The sequence below is a fragment of the Pinus tabuliformis genome, chromosome 2_1 (assembly GCF_031772625.1).
Source record: "Pinus tabuliformis cultivar Carrire ecotype Pingquan chromosome 2_1, CPIR1, whole genome shotgun sequence".
In the NCBI taxonomy this organism is placed as follows: Eukaryota; Viridiplantae; Streptophyta; class Pinopsida; order Pinales; family Pinaceae; genus Pinus; species Pinus tabuliformis.
Genome location: NC_142299.1, coordinates 825423856 through 825449455, shown reverse-complemented (window position 1 = coordinate 825449455; position 25600 = coordinate 825423856). Strand labels below are relative to the sequence as shown.

General features: G+C 36.6%; 1 pseudogene; it reads left to right on the top strand.

Moving 5' to 3' along the window:
• Positions 1-203: 203 nt before the first annotated feature.
• On the top strand, positions 204-20466 carry LOC149203194 (DNA polymerase delta catalytic subunit-like; annotated as a pseudogene).
• Positions 20467-25600: the final 5134 nt, after the last annotated feature.

The window sequence follows — 25600 nt, the reverse complement described above, 5'->3', positions numbered from 1 at the left end:
TCAGGCACACTCGTCGGAATGGTAACAAAGTAGCAGACTTCTTAGCAAACATTGGCGTTGAAAGTGGTAAGACTCTTCATGTAGGAGCTCTTAGCACTATAGCCAATACTCATCAATTCCAGGATTTCAATGATCTAGTGCAAAAGGAAAGGGAAAATGCAGAGGAAACGCACCTGGATGCGGGTGTCAACAACGGCATTTAAATGACAAGACGGATCGCTGGCGGGTTGGGAAGCCATCTAGCTAAGTGCTTCGTCCTGAGAGCTCACCGTAGATGGACTAAAAACACCTTACAGGTGACATTTATTGACTCTGAAAGCTGTGACGAGCTCACTTCCTTCAACACCATGGCCCGTGCAAACCGTTTTGTTACTCCTCCCCTTCTCCATGGTGTTTGTCCTCCGCAAGCGGCTGAACCGTGTTTCAGAACTGCTACAGGTAGTCGCTGCCTAATTCTCCCTTGTCAGGATTTTGGTAATGGTTTTCATTTTTCACATTCCTGTCATTGTCTTCTTGATTATGGTTCGCCCACCCCTACTCTCACTCATTGTCGCCTTCATTCCAATTCTTTCATTGCCAATTCAGCCATGGCTCGCCTCATGCACCACATGCGCAGTAGGCGTGGAGGTTCGCATGGAGGTTTTAACCACTCACGAGCTTCTACCAGTTCCACCTCTGACTCCCTGGACTCAACTACTGAATTGCCCTACTCGCTCATTAACCCCACTATAGCTACGCGAATACCAGAAGTGGGAGAGGTTGGAGGGACAATGTTGTCCACATTGTGGATCTCCCACTCCCTCCTCTTTCTGGCCCTCAGAACACACAATTTCGTTTCTGCAGTTCACTAAACAGGCCTACAATCACTGTTGCAGTCACAATTTCTTTCAAGGAAGAGTCTGCGATGCAAGCTACTCTGTCCAGTCGTGCGAACAAGTAGAACAGGGAAGAGACAGGTAGTCATGGAATCAGAAACAAGCAGCAAGGTGAAAGCAGTAAGGCTCTGTATGACAAAGATAAAGCTAGGGACGTTGGTAAGCGACAGATGGATGCTGAAGGTACTATAGATTCTCCAACTGTTCAAGGTTGCGGCGCATCTGAAGAGGATGATGATTGTTATCAATTTGCCTTCCGGATTGAGGAAGAGCTAGCTCCGATGGAACCACCAGCCTAACACGTGGCCTCATGCAAAGGTCTCTGGATCCCAGGTGGATTCGTCTAACTTTTTGTGGTTTTTGGTCTCTCGCAAAGGTGTCCGGCTTCCAAGCGGATATGTTTCTATGATTTGTGGTTTTGTGGTCTGGATGTGTTCTGTCTTCACGCCAAGTGTCTTGAATTCTCTGGTTGACTCTCTGCTAGCTGGAAATTGCATACTGTTACTTGGTTATGTCCCTATCTTTTTGGTTTAGGATTTCATTCCTCTTTGTTCATTTTGGAAAACCAAGGTCTACTTTGAAATAGTTATTCTGGTTCAATGGCTAGTTTCCCCCATAACAGGGGCAGTCTTCAAAGCTTCTTGGACTTGTTTCCCCTCTGTTGGGGCAGTCCAATACCAACAGTTGCATTTTGTGATGATGACTGATGCTTAACATCTCTGAGATCAGGTTTCTCTGTAACTTTTTTTGTATTACACAAGTGTCCCCTTTATCCTCCCGAAGTCTATAATCGAAGTCACACTTGCTGTAAGCTGCCACAAAGGTTGTTTCATTAAGTGAAGTATGTGTTATATGTTCTGGATGGTCTATGTTGTATCAATAAGTTTTCAAGTGTGTGATCGTAGTGAAGTTTTATCACTATTCACATAAGTTCCACTAATCCCACACTTAGCTAAATTTTGGAGTTTCCTTAACAACCTAGCCTCATCCAACTTTCCTGAACTACATACTTCACATATGTAACCCTCAAGCTTTTCTATTGCTTGTTCGAACCGTGTAATACGCAGAAATCCTAACCTCCCATACCATTCAGTGGGATTTCTGAATGGTATGGGAGGTTGGAAACCTCCCAGTGCCTCGTCCCAAGTAGTGCCTGAAATTGCATAGATGTGTCCTCCCAGTGCCTCGTCCCAAGTAGTGCCTTACATCCTAAAACTGTGTAAATGTGTCCTCCCAAGGCCTCATCCTGCAACAGTCACTGCCCATTGAGACTACACAATTATGTCTCTCACGGGCCACGAAGAAAGATGACATGATAGATGACTCTCAAGGAGTTGAGGAGAAAAATAAGCAGACCAAGAAACCTAAGGTATGATAGAATATTAGGACCGCATGAAGACTCCATCTGATGCATAACCCTTTGGAGGCTAGGTATGGAAAACAAAGCACATCTTTTGAAATAAACCTCTTAATGTAGCTTAAAAGTTTGCTTATCATTGTCGTATCATTCCATCTTCAATGAAATTCATGGTTGCAAGAAGTGAAAGTCAGTCCATGTGTTTGATCTACGTGTCTTGCTCCCTTTCACTTGTTTATTACATAGCTTAGAAGATGAAGAGTATTACCACTTCTTTATTTAAGCTACTGAGGTTGTGACCAACATGATCTTATGACTAACCAGGCACGATTCAAGACATCCTAAGTGGGATGAAATATGTTTGATGATATGTATGTAGTCAGTACACTCCTCTGCATTACTCCTTTGCATTAATCCTTGCTTTGTATCTTGCATGTACCCTCACCGCTTGTCAGATTTGGCTACCTGCTGATGGATTTTGCGCTTAAAACACAGTTCTGCCACCGACTGTGTCTACACATGACAAACCATATATAACAATATTTTCGTTAATCAATGGATCGCCATCGATCTTTATAGTGATCGATGGTCGATCAATAATCTCGTAACACAGGAATTAAGCCATCATCACATATATATATATATGAATAACACGAAAAGGAATTATTACATATACACACACAGAAATCCACACAATATCAACACTGAACACACTTTATATTATACACGATATGATTACATATCTTAGGCATTTCAGCCTTGGGAGCAAATTCCCCTTCAACTGCATTTTGATCACTCTGTTCTCACAAATTTACTTTGTTCTCACTCTTTCCTATTGAACATGCAGGTTCATCATTTATAAACACATTGGATTAGATCACTGAAAGGATCCGATCAAATCCTCTCCATGAATCACTCAACTATCCCTAATTCTCTCTACATGCATACATACATATGGCAGATTACATTAAATAAGTCTTCTAGAGACTTTATCCATTCCACCAAACTAGCTCTATTTTAATAGAAATGTCCCATGTTTACTCCGATGGTCCACGTCATCCTCCTTGCTCCGCTTTGGATTCCTTGTTTGATTAAGAGTGTCGAATGCTTCTGCATTAGGCTCAAGGAAGTCATGTTTGTTCTAGGCCTAAAGAAAAATCTCATATTTGTTGCAATTTTGGAAGACCATGGTTGTGAAGTGATATTAATCAAAGGAAAAGCATTCCTAAGACACATAGCCACGAGACAGGTGATGCATATCAGGGTTCATGTGAAGAACCTATATAATCTAGATGTGGAAGACTATGTTGCATTAAGCACTAAGACGGAGAAAGTGCAGGTCGCGATGTCGATGAACTTTGGCACAAAATACTTGGCCATTTGCATCATGACACCTAGAATATTATACAACAAATAACTACTAGCCTCCCTAAAGGCGCACCTAAGTAGTAGGATGTATGTGTAGGTTTTAATCCCATATAAAAATTACCTGCATACGAATTCTAAAACACAGAAAATAAACAATGCGAGAGCATAACACATAAAACACATATACACAGAGATTTTCCCTTGGATCTCGAAACCGGGACTACCAGCTTGATTTTTTCATTATGTTACTTTCAATTTTATAATACATCTTTATACATGCTGAAGCATCCAATACCATGGACTGAAAACCATCGCATCTAATACCATGGACCGAAAACCATCATGTCCAAAAACATGTGCGAATATCATGCACAAAACCATAGGTGGGTCCGCCCATCCTAAAATAGGGTCCAAAACCAAAATTTTCTGGCGCGTTGCCCCAGACCCCATAAAGTGGGCTTACAGGTACGCCTCAAACCCCATGTGACCCCCCCACTATACAATCGGTGCAACGAAGGCGGGCTCCTCCCTCCCTCTAACCCCCCGGTTAACTACATGGGCTAGTCGTGGAAAGAATATAACACAACCCAACAATATGCAAAGGATCTACGTTGCGGAAGTACATAAAATCCACATTTCATGATTGGGACAACAAAGCACATGCAGTCCTAGAAAGGATCCACTATCATGTTTATGAACCTTTCTCGACAACCTCCACTACCATATACAAATATTTTGTCATTTTTATTGATGACTTCTCACGGAAGTGTTGGATCTTCTTCATGTGGAAGAAATATGACACATTATCCAAGTTCTTATAATTCAAGGCACTACCCAGTCTGCCTAGCATCCTAAAACTACGTAGATGTGTCCTCCTAGGGCCTCATCCCATAGTAGTGGCTTGCATCCTAAAACTATGTAAATTTGTCCCCCCAAGGCCTCATCCCGCAACAGTCATTGCCCGCTGAAACTACACAATTATGTCTCTCAGGGGCCATGAAGAATGATGACATGATATATGACTCTCAAGGAGCTAAGGAGAGAAATAAGAAGACTGAGAAACCGAAGGTATGAGAGAATGTCAGTACCACATGAAGAATCCATCTGATGCATAACCCTTTGGAGGCTAGGTATGGAAAACAAAGCACATATTTTGAAATACACCTCTTAGTGTATCTTAAAATATTTCTTATCATTGTTGAATCATTCTGTTTTCAATGACATGCATGGTTGCCAGAACTAAAAGTCATTCCATGTGTTTCCTCTTCATGTCTTGCTCCCTTTCACTTGTTTATTACATAACTTAGAAGATGAAGAGTATTACCATTTGTTTATTTAAGCTACGGAGGTTGTGACCAACATGATCTTATGACTAACTAGGATGGAGGACCATATTTCTTCAACGCAGCAGGGCTATACCTAAGAGGATGGATCGAGCGCTTTAACCCGAACAAAGAAGATCTGAGCTGGGCCCTAGTGTGGTTGCGCCTTTATTCTCTCCCTCTGGAGTATTTGGACGAAGACTCTTTGCGAGACATTAGGAATGGTTTAGGAAAAATTCATCAAAGTGGCCTCAATAGAAAATGAGCTGCTTTAAGTTCCCAGCTAGGTGGTCTCCCTTATAATGTTGAGGTATAGAATTTTGAGCCTTCAACAGGTACACAGAAACAACTCACAACTATCGTGTATACTCTCCATCTCTCAAGGTTACAATGGTCACAAGAGATGTGAAGTTTGATGAGGAGAAGGCAATGAGGTGTTCTCCTGAGAGAGGGCTTCAATTGCAGCCTGATCAGGAGCTTTTAGCTCCAAAGGAAGAACCTCAGGAATTTGTGGAGTAGCCACAAGCAAAGGAGCAGAGAGTGGAGACATCTAGAGAAGGAAGGAAGCAAACCAGCGAAGCTAACAAATTATTGCAGGATTCTCGAGAGAATGTGGGAGCACCCACATCACAGTGCAAGCAAAGGAGGTCATAGGATCAGTACACTGGGTACATGGCTTTGATGAGTGAGCTAGTTGAGACATAAACATCTTCATTCGAGGAAGCAGTGCAATAACCAATATGGGTTGATGCTATGGTAGAGGAATATGATTCCATTGTCAGAAACAGTGTTTTGGAATTGGTCCAAAGACCAACAAACACATCAGTGGTTGGTTCAAGATCGCTTTATAAGATAAAGCATGCAGAAGGCAGGAGCATAGAGAAACACAAGGCCTGATTTTTGGCCAAGGGGTTCTCTCGGGTGGAGGGAATTGACTATGAGGAGGCCTTTGGTCCAGTAGCAAGGTACTCATCCATCAAGTCAATTCTAGCACTATTAGCACAGATGAGGTGGAAGATCCACCAAATTGATGTGAAGATAACATTCCTCAATGGATTTATTGAGGAGGTGTATATTGAGCAATTGAAGGGGTTTGAGACCTTCAACAGAGAGTCGCATGTGTGCAGACTCAAGTGAGCATTGTATGGACTCAAACAAGCACCCCGTGCTTGGTATACTAGGATCGATAACTATCTCACTAGTTTGGGCTTCACCAAAATAGAGAGCCATAGAATCCCATGGATTTGAAGAACCTGCAAGGATTCTAATTCCATTATCTCTAATAAGGAAATGAGCTTATTATTTCTCTTTGTTAAATTTCCAACCCATGAGTATGCCCTCTTTGTTATTGTCTCAACATACAAATACTCAGGTATATTTTTCAAAGCATATGTTGCTACAAGTGCTTCAATATGTGAAATGCAATGAGTGCCAATCAAATTTGCTAAATCATTCTTTAGCAGTGTGACAAATTCATTTTCACATCCAAACATAGATGAAGCACCATCAGTCAAAACCGCTATTAGTTTTTCATTTTCCGACTACCTTGTTTCCTTTAAATTAACGATGGTATCATATATAGTCTTTCCTTTTCCACTAGGAACAATAATCATTTTCATAAATTGTGTGACTGGAGGGCCCAAACCTTTTAAATCTAGATATGTAGAATACACAAAAAAGTGTTGTTCCAAACCATTACCTATACTTTCATCTAACATTATAGAGAAAAAGGGATTTTCTAACACTTTTCTAGTTTGCACCTCTTCAAGATAATTTGATATAGAGTGAATGAATTTAGTAGCTTCTTTTTTATTTATGTAGGAAGAATAATCCACTCGAGAAGGCATATTAGGCATCTGTAGATGCATTTGAATATGACAAAGATCTTCATAAGTAAAAATTGAAATATCTTTTTTTGCAATAAAATATGCTACTAAATGGTAGTTCTGACCATTTCCTTATTAGCCTCACTTATAGCCACTATGTGTTCTTTAACGGGATTTTCAAACATTTCAGTGTCATACAAATTTCTCTCAGTTGATGTTTGATGAATAATGGATTTTGCATGAGTTCTCACAACATCATATTGAATCGTATTAAATCCATCTCCAATACCCCATGGACCTTGAGCCTTGTATTTCTCACAAATTTTACACTTCATATGAGTCTTGTGATATTCAACATTGATACTATACACCCAAGGATGTTTTATCATCCACTCTTCTCGGAATTCATGTTTTGAGAAGGCCTTCCTCCTCAAACTACTAGATCCACCATTGTGTCCTTCCTTTTTATTTCCAAGAATTTCTATATCAACAAAATACTCTTCATTCATATCTTCATTAGCATCATCATTCAAATGAGGTATATATGGAATATCATTAACATTATAAGTCTTTGATGTTTTAAAATATATATAAAAAAATTTAGTTGATTGACCCTTCCTTTTTGGAGGCATTTCTATTTAAATAATTTACCTACATGCAAAACAATTACAATAAATCACAATAATCAAATAAAGAGTGAAGGATTGATAGTCATTACATAAGTAAAGATGTCAAGATAATAAGTTGTAATTACTAAAGAATAGCACATTCCACCTTGAAGTGTTTATGAATGTGGAATGATTTTTTTTATCTATTTGTAATAGTAGAATTTTATTAGTCACTCGAATTACATTTTGGTAATTTATGATGATAAAATCCCTTCAATAAATATGATATTTATTATGGTTCATTAGATTTCTTTGTTTTGATGAATGCTCCTTAAAAAATTACTAGACACTACCTATAGTACAATGATTACTTACTATAAAATAGATACACTACCTATAGTGCAACAAGTAGATCAATAATAAGTCAATTCAAAAAAGCAACTTCAAACATAGCCTTAACCTATGTAAAATAACATAACATTTTAAAATTCTTATGCAATTTAACATTCTTAAACCTATAAGAAATCAAATTAAGTTAAATATATGTTTGTTATTAATAAATTTAACATAAAAGATTTAAATTAAAATATATTAATTAATAAGAGCCCTGGGTTATGCATGGTTCGACTACCAAGGAGCCTCCAATTGGTACCCTGGTTTTCGTATGCCTAGGGTTATACATGGTTCGACTGCCAAGGAGCCTCCAGTTGGACTCATTCCGTGGGAATATGGATTGGTTCTATGGTGCAGATGCCTCTTCCAAATGCAACGGTCAAGGTGTTAGATCCTAGTACATTGTGTGTCTTGAGGTGATCTCCCAGGGTTGTCGAGCCGGGAGTGTTAGTCTGTCGAGTCCTCAAATGGTTCACTTCTATCTTTCTCTGTTATGGTTCTCTACCCGCTGCTTTACCTCGCCATAGTTTTCCTTTGATCAAGTTGCCCACTTCTGGTTGCCTTTGAAATTGGTTCTTTTTAGTGGTATAACACGATGTGCGCTGAGACACAGTCTCTGTTTTCAGAAAGGGTTTCCAGCTTGGATAGTCTCTTCAGGTAAGCGCATATTCGTTTTAGGTGTTAAACTTAAATAGTTTCTGAGTTTTATAGCTTTTCTCTTGTTTTGTCATCACATACTCATCTTGTTTTCTACTTGAATGTGCAGCCCTCGTTGGCTATGGTGTGGGTCTTCAGAGTCATGCCGAATTGCGGTTGGGTCTACCAGTTTCTTGGTGCCCACTACCAGGTATGTGTTTGTTTGTCGAACTAGGCTAGGGATATTAGTTAACATGCTTCTTTGTGAACTGGACAGAATACTATCCCTGTAATGTATTTTTAAAAGGTTTCTCTGGCCTAAGGCTGAGGGTTTTGTTATAATAACTCAGAGAGATTGGGCCGAACTCAGAGGAATAATTCCTCATTTTCATACATTTGGTTTTGGTTATGAAATTGCAGTCTTGTTGCCAAGAATGTGCTTGTGTTAAGTTATTGATCTATTAAAGCCATGAGACTAGGGTTTCTGTGATGGGCATTAAGGGCACGAGGCCCAATGACCGCAGAGTACATACTCATTTATTCGTGGGTGGCAGGAGATAGATATTAAGACCCTCATTCTTATGAAAAGTGGGAGACATACATGGGAAATAGTAGGAAACAACAGGCTAGGTCATCTTAAATGGAAACAAGACCACTGAAACCACCAAAACATTTTTGGTGTAGAGGCCGAAAATCTTTTTGGCGCTAAATTGTTATAGTTTTTATATGCTGGGGCTTTCACTGTTATTTTGCAAAGGAACTCAAAGCTGAGCTAGAAGTTTCAAGGAAGACAGCAAAGGGTTTATTTTCCACAGGTATTTTCCATTCAATTTCATGTATTTCCCTTGCAAAGATGTTTGCCTTAAGAAGTATTCTTGCCACAAATTTAAAGAGTTTTTAGCTGCACTATCTCTAACTTCAAATAAAAAGCAGGATCTGTGATAATCTGATTTCTTCATATTGAAGAAATGTTTTGCAAAAGTTGTCTTTCCTACGCCACCTAACCCTACTATCCCCAATATCTGAGATTTTCCCCTTTGTTGTTGCTGCAACAGGACTGTCTCTTCAAAATCTTGAAGCTTAAAATTCAAGCCTGTTGGATAGTCGGCCACGGGCAACTCTAGATTTTTCAATATTTCCAACAGACATTTAACCACCTTATCTAGCAACGTAGTTATTTAGAAGAAAATAAATATAACAGTGAGAAAAGGAACGTCTATGTCTATTTATCAAACATAAAATACTATCATTGATAGTGAAGGTTGAGTTTTCACCCAGTATTGCATGCCTCCAGCTCAAAACCACTAATGTCTGCAACACGAAAAAGTGAATTTCTCCAATCTTAAATAGTCTTGGAGTCAAATCATGGCTTCTCTTCATTAGTTTGAGTCACTTGATATCCACCATTCTAGGAGATGCACTGGGATGATATTTTGCTTGGATATATGATCATGTGTTTGGCACTAGACTCTAATTCGTTAGCATGAAATAGGTTCGAGAGGGGTGTTACGGAAATATGATTGGTTCTCCTCTGAACATCTCAAATCTGCATAAATCTGTGCATAGGTATAATACTAAGCCATGATATTTGTAGCTTGGGTCTTTGAGAAGTACGAGGAATGAAATTGGCATTATTTGGTTTAATCCCACACCAACATTTACTCATGAATTGATGAAACCAGAGCTCATGGGCATTCAATGCATTGTCATTCATTTGAATTCACTTATTCCATGTGTGGTTAACTATATTGGAGGGTTAAACATAATTTTGAGTTTTTATACCCTCTCTGCCGCCAATGCTCTACATTATTTTATGTCTTTTCATTTTCCAAGCATATTTCAAGGTTCTTTATTGCATATTGGTGCTCTTCTAAGGCAACACACCATATCGCTTCATCTACCATAATAATTCTTTAGACTCTGATTAGTAGTTTCCATGCATGCTTAATATGCTTCATATGCATTGCTTTTCAAATGTTGATTTCACAGTTTAATATAAACTGGTGATAATTTATTTAAATATTTTATATACAAAATGATGCTTGTTTGTTAGGAACACTATTTATTTTTTTAGCACCATATATGGAACCTCGTTGGTTTGAATGCATAATTGCAGAGAGTCAACCAACCAGACTTTCATTTAATTTTCTAAAATCCCTCACTTTAATCCAACTTCCAAATGTTGTTATATAAATGATCGAACAGACACTAACTGTGGCAACAAACTATCTTGAGGCATTATCTGGGTAGCGAATCATCCCTGAGACATTATCTGAGGCATTGGCCTATCTCTAAGGCATTATCTATAGCAACACATTAAATCTGAAGCTTCACTGTGGCAGCAATATGTCTATGAAGCAATTCTGGGATAGAAAGATACCTCTGAGGCACTGTTGATGACAACAGATCATCCCTGAGGTATCAATTGTGGCAGCAAACCACCTATAAGGGATTTTTTGTGGCAACGAATCACCCCTAAGGTTTTTATGTGGCAGCAAATCATCTGGGGTTTTGAGGCAAGCAAGGCCTAGTGAAGTAATGTTTATAGGCAACAAGGAGATATTCTACAGTGATTACTTTGCATTATGCGACAACAATTTAAGACAGTGCATTACCCTTTGTAATATAATCTAGAGAAATCCTCAATGAAATTAGTATTACATGCATAGAAGTTTAAACCAACATATTTTAGAATAATTTTATGGTTTTACACGTTGTCATATATTTCAACATTTATTTATGTAATGATCCTAATGAGTGTCCACAAACTTTTCTTCGTAGATTTCTATTACATTATTCTATACAAAATGGCAGACAGGGTATTTATGTTTCTTTTGGTATTTGTATTATTTATGTTGTTGATTTAGTTAGAGGTTGGATTTGTTTTTAGAAATAACTTTAAAATGATACTTCAAAAGTTTGTTTGTGACTAGTTAAATGCTTGTCAAAACACTCTGATAAGCTTGCCTCAAATTGTTGGACAGATCTTCAATGCTCACTCAACACATATTTTGTGTTACCAATTCTATTTTCTTATCGGTTTTTTTATCAAGGTTTTTTTATTTTTATGTTATTATGTGTTTTTTTAAGAATGTACCCCTGGGTGTCACTGATGCTACTATGGGGGGTTCAATGATATTCACTACTTCCATGGAAATGTTAACAAATGCACGAGGGCAAGACGCTGCTATGATGATGCATGAGGTAAGCTTGAATATTGTCATTTATATGTTCAATTATCTTATATTCCTTATTATGCTAATTTATGTTTGTGCAATGCTGGCAATTGCTAAAGTCATTCCAACCCCTATAACACCTTATAAAACATCTAAGGTAATGATAGTGGTAAAACTTGTTCAATATTTTTGTGCATTTAGTTAAGTTATTTCACTATATATATTTATTAATATTTGTGTTTTTACTAAGCGTGCATTTTGTTGGCATGCAGGATTCATTTATGCCCCTCAATACAACCAATGTTGGCATGCAGGGATCATTAATGCCCCCATATACATCTAATGTTATGCAAGATGTAAGATTCAACCATTTATTTATGTGAGTTTGATTATGTTATTTGTTGAGAAATCTAGGGCATATATTTAATAAAGTTTTTGCACAACAACTCCATGATTTATGAGGTGTTACGAAGAGCTACATCATGCCTTCAAATGGATCATCCCATCTGTTTTTTTCTTCTTGTACATACAATACTATTTTAACAAGTAACCCAAGCAATATTTTATTCCAAAACATGATGTCAAGTTACTTTTTTAGGGTTTTTATGTAATCAAGAGGCCTTTTTAGGGTTTCTTAAATTCAAACATTAGATCATACTCTTTTCCCTTTATGTCATTGTAGAGTTTATCCCATGCCCTAGAAATCAAATCATAGGTAACAAATACCTTAAGATTAAGGTTTCTAAATACTAGGGTATTTCTTAAAATATAAACCCATAAATTCAACCCTACTACATCTTATGACGGACCCTTTAAAAGAAAATTATTATACATACCTCATGGACACCTATCTATACTGATTAGTATTTTGGTTGCCATGATTATTTGCAACTTTACACTACATTTCATTGATCATTTGCCACCTTCATGACCTTCTTTTAATGAGTCTTCTGAGATATTGTCATTCTATAATGGGACTTTCTTCTTCATGTGTTCATGAAACCCATGCCTCAGTCATAACAAAAATAATCTTCTTTTTCCTTTTTTAACATAAATTACATAGGATTGTGATTAGATATGTCATTATGAAGACTGAACCTAGTTACATATTTCAACATTATTTATGTGTTATTCCATCTTATTATTTATATTTGTGCCTTGCAGGATGTTTCTAGGTTGACTCCAACAAGTATACAATCTGTTGGTATAGAGGGTCATGTTATGCCATCTACACCTAGACAAGAACCCCATAACATGCCCTTTGCACAATCTGTTGGTATAGAGGGTCATGTTATGCCATCTACACCTAGACCAGAACCCCATAACATGCCCTTTACACAATCTATTGGTATAGAGGGTCATGCTATGCCATCTACACCTAGACCAGAACCCCATAACATGCCCTTTACACAATCTGTTGGTATAGAGGGTCATGTTATGCCATCTACACCTAGACTAGAACCCCATAACATGCCCTCTACATCAAATGTGGGTCTAGTCAGAATTCTCCCACCAGGACCAGAACAAGTTTCTTTGAGGAGTCTTATAGACTCACAAACAAGAATGTTAAGGCTCCCACGAGATATTCCTGCAAATGTTCAAATTAGACAAGAAATAATTGAACAAATTTAGTTATGGGAAATGTTATTATTGGAGAGTGTAGCTCCTGCAAGAGATCAACAGGTAAAATTATTATTTTTTTTTTATAATTTCATTTGTTATGTTTAGGATCATTATTTTAGATGTGAAAAATAGTTTCATATTTTGGTTGGGTTCTTAATAGTTCCACAATTTCATTGTAAATGTAGGAAGTAAGTGACACAGTGCCTAATGTATCTATAAGGGAACCTTCCTCAATCCCCAAGACTACAACAATATCATCGGTGACCACAAAAGGAATGCAAGAAGTTACAATCTTGCTCACTTCAGAAGGAAATGTCTTGAAGGATGAAACAGGGCTGAAATTTTATCACTTTATTTTTCGTCGTGCAGAAGAATTATTTGGAAATACCATCCAAATGGATTGGAGGAAACAAGCCAATGCCAAAAAAGAGGAACTATTTAAAGATGTAGTAATAGCATTTGGTAATCCTGGATTTGATAAGGAACTTATTTTACAGATTGCAAGTAAATACATGCACTCAAAGAGGTCCAATTTAAGGACAAAGTTGACAAAAAACTTGATGTATCCACGTCCAGCTTGGATCACATACCAAGTGACATGGGATGAACTTATGAAAGATGCCAAGTTTAAGAGGAAAGTCCTCAGAAATCCAAACTATACGGCATCTGCACAAGTAGGAGCTAAGAGACGCCTACGAGATACAAGAAAAGCAACCCAAGCTAGGGTGTCAAAAATTGGATCTCACAAATTACGCTCTGGTGGATATAATAGTATTCGTGGTGGTATGGTAAGTGATATTTCCATCTATTATATTTTCTATTTTAGGCAAAGTAACGATGGTCACGTTGAGTTAATTGTATCTTATTAGTTATTTTACCTTATAGATATGATTATCTTTGTTAATGTAGGTTCACCAGTTTCAAAAGGAAGCTTCAGAGGAAGACCTAAAAATGTTGTATTACATGGTTCCCAAGGTCTTCACCAACACATGATCAATCGAGGGGTTACTGGTTATGGATCCGGTTAGTTGTTTATAATATTATATGAATAATGCAATAAATCAATTGGAGGTTTTAATGTTATTATAACAAGTTAAAGTATGTTGTGTATAGGAATCAGGTGAAACATTGGGAGTGAGCATGGGGAGGAGATACAGGCACAATATGATTTGCTTGTTGCACAAAATCATCCAATAGTCATTCTTGAACCTTGGCAGGAAACCATTGTTGAATTTCAGCGAATGGGAGACAAAAATAATGAGGAGGGTGTTCAATGTGATGAGCATTCCACACCCACAATTAATGTAGCGCCTCCCAAAAAGAGGACAAAAAGGATTGATATGTGTTAAATTTTAATAACTTGAACGTGCATCGCTCTATCTTATAAGGAGCGCACTAGGTTGTGAGGGTCCAAACATAAACTAATTATGTGTGCAACAAAATTTTTTTTGAAGATACTTTGCTTTTTTGATGAGTACTTACATATTAAGGGCATCACTAGGACTGTTGCAGGTCCTAACTTGTATTATTTGTTTGATTATGATCAATTTGATATTATTATATTTGTGTTGTATGTAGATGACCTGGTCCTAAAAGTTAGTTAAGAAAATTCTATCCCATGGTGCAAGAAGAAACTGGCAAGTGAAGTTGACATGAAGGATATACACCACATGTGTTATTTCTTGGTCTTGGAGGTTTGGCTGAGTTGAGGTGAAGTGGTCCTCGAATAGGGGTAAGTAAGCAATTAAGATTCTGAAGAAGTTTCGGATAATGGACAATAAACCATAGGCTACTTTTATGATACATATTTTGAAGTTATCAATAGATTAAGATTCAAATTTGGTTGATTGGTCAGCGTACAAAAGGTATATAGTCTCCCTAACATATTTTGGTAGAATTTAGCAGTCAAAATGCTGTGTGTATGAGATCCTTGTCTCACAAACAAGGGGGGCTCAGAAACCAATTTATTGTCCAGCTTGGCTGCTAATATATGGTTGAGCTGAGGTTGCTACAAATATTCTCCATGGTCTGAGGTATGCAAGGTACTTAAAGGGCACACTGGCACAGTGCTTTGAGCTGCTGCATGCTTTAGTGGATTTTGACAAGGCCAGAGATGCAGGTGGCAGGAAGAGTGATTCATGGTTTTGTTTCAGCTTGGGTTCAAATATAATATCTTTGCTAGGATGGGATACCCATGTGTGCAAGTTGAAGAAGTCCCTTTCTAGGCTAAAGTAGCCTCTTGTGCTTGGTACTCATGGATTATGAGTACTTACAGATTATGGGCATCACTAAGACCATTGCAGGTCCTAAATTTTATTATTTGTTTGATTATGATAAATTTGATATGCTTATATTTGTGTTGTATGTAGATTACCTAGTCCTAACAGTTAGTTTAAAAAACTCTATCCCATGGTGCAATAAGGAACTAGCAAGTGAAGTTGACATGTATTATTTCTTGGTCTTGGAGGTTTGGCTGAGTTGAGGTGAGCTGGTCCTCGAACACGGGTAAGTAAGCAATTGAGATTCTGAAGAAGTTTCAGATAATGGACAATAAACCCTAGGCTACTTTTATGATACATATTTTGAAGTTTTTAGTAGATTCAGATTCAGATTTGGTTGATTCGTCAATGTACAAAAAGTAGATAGGTTCCCTAACATGTATGGTAGACTTTAGCAGTCAAATTGCTATGTGGATGAGATCCCAATACACTATCCTAGTCATCCCATCTGTACAATGCACAGTTGTACCGTTGTAACACTAACATAGGCACCTGAAGCTATGCTACTAGAAATGATTAAAAGTAAAGTAGGATGCTAAGACCTTAATGTCTTTGCATGTCAAACACTATGCTGATACTTATTTCATTATTTACTTTTTAACCATCATATGCTGACCATTTTCGATGATGCTAAATTGAATGCTCTTTTTCCTGTTTCCTAGGGCATATTACCAGAGATCCTAGAAGTGTTACTGGCTGCCAGAAAAGAGCCAAGGCAGACCTAAAGGTGCTGAAATAAGTGCTTCCTATGTTCATGTTACATGCTTTATTTTTTCCACTTAGCATCTCAGTTTTTAACTTCCTGTAATCTTGTTTAGGAGGCTAAAGATCCTTTTGAAAAGGCTGTCTTGGATGGCCAACAATTGGCTTTGAAGGTAATTACAACTTTGTCAAGTCTGTATTAATTATGGCTTGGACATGGAATAAAAGTAAAACTAGGTATGCTGGTGAAATGCATAAAATAGTTTTGACTGTGTGCACTTGCAGATAAGTGTGAATTCAGTTTATGGGTTTACTGGTGCCACTGTTGGGCAATTGCCTGTTTGGAGATTTCTTCAAGTGTGACGAGCTATGGTAATTTCATAGTTCTTCCATGGAAAAAAAACATTAAATCCATGGACACCTTGATTCTCCCCTTGTTTTTCCTAGTTGTAATGTTATTGGTGCTTCTTTTACTTACAAGATAGAGATGCTTGCAGTCCTCTCTTATTCTATATATGCATGTATCAGCCATTCACATTGATTATTTTTGGGCATCAATTATATCCATGTAATTCTTTTCTTCCTCCTGGCATAATGTTTTGGGTATGAACTGTAATTGACAATCTTGTACAAATAAGATCGAGTTCTTGAATTGCATTAATTAGTCATGTGTACTTGTACAACTAAGATGATATGCTTAGGCCCTCTTATTATATTTTGATTACAAGTCCAGTTTGATCTTTTGACACATTCTCTGTTCCATCAGACAATATCGATTTTACGTATTGTTTTAAAATTTCATATCATTAATCATCTCATTTTTTTTCCACCTGTCAGGCCATCAAATGATAGAGCATACAAAGAGGCTAGTTGAAGAAAGGTTCACAATAGTTGGTGGTTACCAGTACAATGCTGAGGTAGGCTATTATTTAGCAACTAAAGGCATTTGTAACCTTTGAACTGGATCAGTAATGATAGGAAGTACACTTGTTGTATTGGTGATAGTCCAAGTTCTTGAAATCATAATGGGTGATCTGATCCTAACCAAGATTTCTACTGTAAATCTTGATATTATATTTTTATATTTGAATCTAGGTTGTATATGGAGATATAGATTCAGTTATGATACAGTTTGGTGTACCAAATATAGAAGAGGCCATGACACTAGGGAGGGAAGCCTCATATTATATTAGTGGTACATTTACAAAGGTACAGTGTCAAGAATTTTAAATATCCGTGAAGCCTCTAGAGTTGTTAATGATGTTTTTGTAGGGATGAATGTTTTAATATCACCTTTCTTTTTAAAACTAATCTTCTTTTGACATTCCACTTCCATGAGATCTTTGTAAATATGCACAGGACAAGATGATCAGTTATGCTTTTCTGTGGCTTATCTGCATCTGTTTGGTGCATCTTTGGCATCTAATCAGTGTGTTATTTAACATATGCTTTTATGCAGCCTATTAAACTAGAATTTGAAAAAATATACTACCCATTCTTGTTGATCAGCAAGAAACGATATGTTGCGTTGTTGTGGACAAAGCCAGATGCTTATGTCAAAATGGATACTAAAGGTGACAAACCTGATCTTTTTGTTTCAAAGACAGGCCTTAGTTTTGTGAAGGCTCAAAATGCTCTTAGAAAAATAATTTATTTGATGGCTTCTTAATTATTAAATATTCCGATCTTTTAAATATTCCATATCAACAGGCATTGAAACAGTGCGAAGGGACAATTGCCTGTTGGTGAAGAACTTGGTTACAGAGTGCCTTCAAAAAATACTCATTAATCGTGACATGCTTGGTGCAGTGCAGTATGTAAAGAACACTATTTCTGACTTGTTAATGAATATAATGGATTTGTCACTTTTGGTGATAACTAAGGATGAATCCTTCTGCATGTTTATGACCAAATTTGTTTGGCCATTTGTTACTTTTGAAATGGATAAAATATGATAGGAGTAAGAGGAAATTTACACTGTTAGCAAGTCACTTATTACATATTCCTGGTTTCAAGTGTTAGAAGTATATACTATATACCTAGTTGGGGCAGGCCATGGAAGTTTCGTTTTTAAGTCTGTCATGTTTCTTCTCCCTACATTCTATACTTGGAAGGGATTCAGTCAATATTTACTGCTAGCAATGGGAGGAAGAAGTGTCAAGGGAGGCTCTTATACAATTGAAGAGAATCAAAACATGACAATATATAATATATCTACATTTTTAATCTCATGCTGAGAAAAATTGATTACTGTTTAGCTGCGGCAAAAACAGATGTTTGTAGGTCATATCCTTTATCAAGGCTATCAGCATATTCTTAAGGGCATTGTTGTTTGCCTGTGCTAACAATCTCTTTGTTGAGTCAGGGTCTGACAAAGACTGGAGATGACTATGCAGTCAAGGCAGCACACGTGGAACTAGCTGAGCACATGCGTAAGGTAAATACTGGAAATAACTTCTCAGAACAAGTATAATGAATGGTGCAATGCCTTCTGGTTCCATTTCAATCCTATCTCTCTATTTTTATTACTGCAGTGCATCTAAAGACTCTTGTAATATTTTTCTTTTTATTGACAATGAGTCCATTGTTGGATTTTTTAAATTGATGTCGTGTTTTAAAGCCAAGTTGCCCCTGGTTTATAGAAGGATGTTGCAACTGCTCCAACTGTGGGTGATCATGTTCCATATGTCATCATAAAGGCTGCAAAAGGTGCCAAGATATAATTAACCCCTTCTGTGCTCAGCATAAGTCTCGATATTGCACTAAAAAATGGTTATTTTAATTATTTTGTTGTGTTTTAAAGCCAAGTTTCCCCTGGTTTACAGAGGGATGCTGCAACTGCTCCAACTGTGGGTGATTGTGTTCCATATGTCATCATAAAGGTTGCAAAAGGTGCCAAGGTAATAATTAACCCCTTCTGTGCTCAGCATAAGTCTCGATATTGCACTAAAAAATGATTATTATTTTAATTATTTTGTTATGTTTTATTTGGAGGCATAATTTACAGAGGGATTATGGATATAAGACTAATGTGTTTACTTGGGCTAAGGCATATGAGAAATCTGAGGATCCAATTTACGTACTGGAGAATAACATCCCTATTGATCCATAATATTATCTGGAGAATCAACTGAGCAAGGTGAAAGACCAAAGCATCATCACTTGCTGTTTATGCTCTTTTTGAAAATTTCACCTGTGTTTCAAATATATCTTGATAGATAGTAATTCTTTCTAGCTAAGTGTTTTTTATTAGTGCCTGTTTTTGCTCTGTAGCCGCTGTTGAGAATATTTGAGCCCATTTTGAAGAATGCAAGCAAGGAGCTTCTTCATGGTAGTCACACATGAGCAGTTTCCATATCAACTCCTTCAAATAGTGGAATTATGAAATTTGTCAAGAAACAACTCAGTTGTATTGGTTGTAAAACACCTATCAGGTATTTAGTTAATACAAGTAGAGGGTGTCTTGCATGTGGTTTCCTTGCTTATAGTAGTGCACAATTGAGAGTAACTATTATTTCAGTTTGGCGCTTTAGAAAGCTACTAGGGTTCATCTTTGTGATGTGGAAAAATCTATGAGGTTTCATGATTCCATGCCTGCTCTCCTTGTAAGAAACTGTCTAGCTCTCTTATAATAAGAATGTCTGGTTAGGTTTCTTCATATTGAAATTCATGATGTTACCTAATTTCATGTTGCCATTGCAGCAAAGAAGATCAGACACTTTGTTCACATTGCAAAGGAAGAGAAGCAGAATTGTATCAGAAAACAGTTGCAAATGGTAAGCTGGTATTCTAATACCATTACTCTTTATTTGGAGAATTTAAAGTAGGCCTTGTGTCTACTGTTATCACCTAGATTTTCTATTATATGACACTAATATTTGATCAATGTCAGTGAGGGAATTAGAAATGCTCTTTGGTAAACTATGGACACAATGTCAGCGGTGCCAAGGCTCTTTGCACCAAGATGTTCTTTGCACAAGGTTTTTGAATGCTATATTTCAACTATTACATAGTATTACATTTTCATAACATGATTTAAATTTACATTATGGATGTATTTTGTAACATTTGTGTGATCATGTATTTGTTTTTAATTAATAGGATGTTTTTTATTTTATTTTTACAATTACTATCTCTTTTATACTTACATTGATGTCCTATCATTATTTCAGTCGTTACTGCCCAATATTTTATCGTAGGAAGAAAGCTCAGAAAGACCTAACTGAAGTAGAGGTGCAACTAGAGCGCTGGCAGTTTTGAGGATGCTGCCTGTGTAGCTTGTAATTTTTTGTATTATCGAATATTTTGCGCTGGCGGTTTTGAGGATGTTGCCTCTGTAGCTTGTAATTTCCTGTATTATCGAGTATTTTTGTTTTCTTGAATTTTCTCTAGTGAATGTTTCTCTGATTTAATGGACCATGGAATTTCTTTGGTCCCTGAATCAGGATGAAAATTTTTGTATTATCGAATATTTTGCGCTGGCAGTTTTGAGGATTTTGCCTGTGTAGCTTGTAATTTTTTGTATTATTGAATATTTTTGTTCTCCTGAATTTTCTCTGGTGTATGTTTCTCCGATTTAATGGACCAGGTAATTTATTTGGTCCCTGAATCAGGATGAGCATGGTTTATTTATTGTATAGTAATTGTTGAGTCCTTGTTATTTAATGTTAACCAGTTTGATATATCTTTTCTCCTTGCAAATGAGATGGAGAAAAAGTCAAAATGGATACATACTTCCCAAGGCACACCCTATAAATGCAATGTGCACGTATATCTCAAATTTTAGGAGAGCACACACTATAAAACATAGATCTGCATGATTACATATGTATATCCAGACATGCATATAGTTGAATGGATGGATGGATGGATAGGTAGATAGAGATGGATACATAGATAGATTGGCAGGAGCAAATCCGAGACAATAGTTTGAGCAGATTTATTTTTTTTTAAACAATTTTTTTTATTGTCTCTAGAGAAACAATAGTTTGAATTATGGACATTTATTTTTTTTTGAATAATTTTTTATATTGTCTCTAGAGAGACAATAGTTTGAATTACGGACATTTTTTTTTTAAATAATTTTTTATATTGTCTCTAGAGAGACAATAGTTTGAATTATGGACATTTGTTTTTTTTTAATATTTTTTTTTATTGTATCTAGAGAGACAATAGTTTGAATTATGGACATTTATTTTTTTTAAATAATTTTTTATATTGTCTCTGGAGAGACAATAGTTTGAATTATTGACTTGTCTCTAAGAAGACAAAAATGTAATTGTCTCTAAAGAGACACAAATGAAATTGTCTCTAGAGAGACAAATCAAATTGTCTTTATAGAGACAATAATAATGTGTTCTATATTGTCTTTATAGAGACAAATTTTTGAGACATTATATTTTGAGACACCCGCTTAGAGACAATATTTAAGAAAATATTTGAGTTTCTTTTTGTCTCAAGTTAAGACAATTGACTCAAATATTGTCTTAAATATTGTCTTAAAACCCCCCTACATGTAGTAGTGAGTCTTAATAATAATCATGATCATAGATGTACCCCCATTCTTTGGCTGAATTTTTTCTTACACTACATTATGTAGTTCCCAGTCCACCTATAAATTTAGATTATGAATTCTCTATGATGGTTTAATAGAATAATCATATGATCTTAGGATTTTGATTGACTTGATTTAGAATATTAGATTGTTGTGCTAAGATTCTCCTCATATTATAAACAAAATTCCTTAATTGTGCTTACGGCTTCATGAATTTTTGCAAGTGAAATGATGAGTTTTTATGTTAAATTTATGAGAATTTAGCATAAATAAGAAACTGAACGGAAACATACACATGTATGTAACATCATCAAAATAACATTACAATAGGAACATGATAAAGGAGTTCACCCCTCTTGGGCTACGTCTCCTTGGTCCAACTTCTAATGGCTTGGGCCTCTCTATTATGCTCAAAAGTGTAAAAATATGTGTTTACAATGCTCAAATGGCTCTAAAACCTACTCCAATGAGTGTAGAATGTCCAAAAATGGCTGCCTAGACACTTTTTACCTCCAATTTGGTCGAAAACTGAAGAAGTTATGATCTCTCCTAGTTAGGCCACTATTCGCTCCACAAATTTCACCAAGTAAGGCATGATTTTACAATTTCACCCAAAAAAGCGCTAACTGGGCGAAAATTTCACCGCGCGGCGGCCATGGAATATCAACACTGACAGATACATCACAAATCACAATTGACACAAATCAGAGGGTCTTATGGTTTTTGAACACGGTGTGGGCGATATGTGATTGTGATAAGTGGTAGAACTGATGGAACTTTCAACTGCAGTATAACTGTATCGCATCTAAAATATATCACAGTCAGTGAAGCTCGGGTAATACATATAACGAGACTTTGCACTGTGCGATATATGATTGCAATATCGCAATAGCAACCTAATCTTGTTGGGGTTGATTTTGTAACACTTCCCTTCTGTGAAGTGTGATTGCAATCATCGCATCGCAACCCTGACGTGCTTTGGGGCCAACTCTTTAATGTTGACCCACATATGATATACAATTTTCAAAATGTGGGGCCAATGGCAGCCTACCATTGGCACTTCCTCATTCACTAAAGAGTCATGCCATGTCATCTTCTCCTGCCATCTATCAAAGTCAAACCTGAACTTTGACATCCTCTAACTTCTTCATATGAGATCGGATTCGAGTGGTGTTCACACCTTTGGCATTAGGATGAAAAACACTTTGATTTGAAGCTAAGTTCATCGAGATTCTGCCACTTTGAGTTTGAGCCTAATTTTGAGCACCTAATCACTCCTCCCCACTGGAAGCCTTTTGGACCCCAAAAGATCACTTTCAATTGTCCAGCAGGTGAGGGTACAGTTCCCTCACCTTTCCAACCTCTATCCATTTGGCTTTTAAAGGATTTGTACCCTTGAGCCCCACTTGAAGATAACCGACACTTCCCCTTTTTGATATCCTTGTTATTCTATCAAGTATAGTGTCTTCCTGAAGCTCATCAAGGAATTATGGAGAAAAGTATTCAATAGATGGAATTTGAATATTCTCTCCTTGATCTTCAATCAAAGGAGGTGTATACAACCTTAAATTCTCAACATTAACAACAACATAAATTTTCATATATGAAGGCAAATCCAACCTGAAGGCATTGTTACCAATCATTTGCAAAATTTTCAATGGACCATATCTAATTGGTTTTAGCCTTTTACCTCCTACTTGGAGCCTCTCTTTGTTAACGTGAAGCCAAAATTCATCACCAAGTTGGAACTTGTGATCTTGACGATGCTTGTCATACCTTGTTTTGTACTTGCCTTGGCTTTTCTCAAGTCATTCTTGAACCTTTCGGTGTAGTAATTGGATTTGTTCAATGAACTTTCTTGCTTTGTCTATGTCTCTATGATGTTCAATAGAAACATCTTTGCCAAAAATAAAATCCAAAGGATATTTAGGAAAAATGGCGAAGTTTGAGTTGAAGAGTGCTTCGCTCAGTTGTAAGTATTCTGAATATAGTGGAAATGTTCATTCCACAACTTAGGACGCTTGCTGCAATACCTACAAAGAATGTGTATCATTGTTCTATTCACCACTTCTATTTGACCATCTATTTTTGGATGAATGTTTTTATTGTTTTCCAATTTGGTGTCCATGAATCCCCATAATCTTGACCAAAAAGTCCCAACAAAGCGAGAATCTCGATCACTAACAATGGATGTGGGCTATCCAAAATGCACCAAAACATTCTGAAAGAATAACTTAGCAGTTTCTTCAGCTGTAACTTGCATTTTACATAGCATCAAAATAAAAATTTTGCTGAACCTATCCACAACTACATACAAATAATCATGACCTCCTTTTGACAATGGGATACCTCCTACCATAGAAACACTCTCCCATAGTCGTGAAGGAACCAAAAGTGGTGTGTACAATCCTAAATTCCTATTGCTAGGCTTACTGATTGCACATAATGAACACCCTTTAATTAAACAAGACACATTTTCAAGCATATGAGACCACTAGCAATACCTTTTTAGATGTGCCACCATCTTACTTACACACAAATGACCATCGATAAGAGAAGTATGAGCCTCGCTTAAGTTATCATTTAAATGATAATCCAATTCCTCTACTTGGTTACATTGTCTTCAGCTTACATAAACATTGTGAAAGTCATTATTTAATGCATATTGCTCAATATAAATTTCATGTAAAACAAAATTATGCTTGAGTAAAGTAGTTTCACTAACAATATGCCTAGAAAACATATTGACAACTTTATTGTACATACCTTTCTTATACCTGATTACCAAGTGGAATTATTGAAGAAAAGCCATCCATTTGAAGTGCCTTGATTGCTACAAATTTGATTGTGATTGCAATTATTGCAACAGTTGATCATCAGTGTGAATGACAGTTTCCTTACCCATCAAGTAGTGTTTCCATTTTTTCACACTTTGCACCAATGCATACAATTCCTTGTCATATGTAGGATAGTCAGTCACTGCACCATTAAAAGTTTCTAAATGAAAATAGATAAGCTTACCATGTTGCATGAGAACTGCACCCATGGCATAGTCGCTAGCATTAGTTCGAATATCAAATGACTATATGAAGTCTAGAAGTGCAATTACTAGAGTTGTATTGATCTTTTCCTTCAATGCATCAATGTATTTTGTTGTTTTCCTCCCCACTGAAAAACCATAGTAACTGTCTTGGGCCTTGGCCAATTCACAATGATATCAACCTTGGAGGGATCTATTTTCAAATCACCTCCTCCAACAGTATGGCCGAAGTAAACTAAATAATTTTTTCCAAACTCGCACTTTGACATCTTAAGTTACAACTTTTCTTTTCTCAAGACATCAAGTAATTTTCATACATTCATGACATGTTCATCACAATATTTACTGAATTAAGATGTCATCTAAGTAGACTATGGCAAACTCATCAGGAAATGGCCTCAAGACACCATTCATCACAGAAATGAATGTATGATAAGCGTTACATAAACCAAAAGGCATAACTAGCCATTCAAACAATCCTTGTTTGTTTTTTAATGTTGTCTTCCAAATGTCTCATTCAACTATTCTAATTTTATGGTAGCCACTTCTTAAATCCCTCTTAGTAAAATATTTTTCATCTTTCAATTGATCAAGTAAATCATCTATTCTAGGCAAAGGGTAATGGTTCTTTAATGTAATTTTTTCAATGCACGAAATTCCACACACATGCACCATGTTCTATCCTTCTTTGGCACCAAGACAATAGATGAACCAAATGGTGAGGAAGATGGTCTAATGATCCCTTTATTCAACAACTCTTGAATTTTCTTCTTAATTTCTGTGCTTTCCATCATTGAAATCCTATACATGCCAATGTTAAGAAGAGGACAATATTGTTGCA